This window comes from Morone saxatilis, unplaced genomic scaffold (genome assembly GCF_004916995.1).
Source record: "Morone saxatilis isolate NCDOM2014 unplaced genomic scaffold, NCSU_SB_2.0 Contig4, whole genome shotgun sequence".
Lineage (NCBI taxonomy): Eukaryota > Metazoa > Chordata > Actinopteri > Moronidae > Morone > Morone saxatilis.
Window position 1 is genome coordinate 12989905 of NW_023339984.1, and position 597 is coordinate 12990501.

A 597-nucleotide genomic window follows, 5' to 3' on the forward strand; every position below is an offset into this window, starting at 1 on the left:
GCATCTGTGTATTTGTTATACAAATGGCACAGCTTCACCTACTTTAAAGTAGAGCCAGACTGATATGGGATTTTTGGGACCGATAGTAATTTTTAGAGGGGTAAAATTCACAGATTACCAATATGAGCCGGAATGAAAATACACCTTTTCTATGTGGACTGTGCTCCAATGTGAATATGCAAAGGTACTCAGAAGGCTGCTTTCTTAAATACATGTTAGGTAATTTAATGCTTAATAATTGATTGCCTCCTCTCTCTTACTCTGTGCTGCTTGCCACAGTAAATCAGTAAATCGAAGTGCACTCTGCTGGATAAACTTTGGAGTGACACAAATATATTACCACAAGCATTTGTTTCTGCATTATGTACTAGTAAAATTTACATATATCGGATAACATATGCACTTACACTGATACTATACTGAAATGTCTACGATCTCAGCCAATAAATCAGTGAACTGAACATGTATCACATATAACTGACAACCAGCCCTATACATACATACACATGTCAGCCAATGGGGCATCTGCACATGGTCTAAGGTCATGTGGCTTCAGGCCAATCACATTCCTTAACTGGTGGAGAATCTTAAAAGTTT

The 597-nt window shown here is 37.7% G+C and overlaps 1 protein-coding gene and 1 long non-coding RNA gene across 3 annotated transcripts in view; one reads left to right on the forward strand and one right to left on the reverse strand.

The window, feature by feature from the left end:
• The window catches only part of LOC118337881, a 22455-nt gene that overhangs the window by 8934 nt on the left and 12924 nt on the right, over nt 1-597 (reverse strand). The window lies entirely within an intron of this gene.
• Nucleotides 1-597, forward strand: part of LOC118337879 (copper chaperone for superoxide dismutase-like) — a gene marked incomplete in the record, with an annotated part of 7906 nt that overhangs the window by 5245 nt on the left and 2064 nt on the right.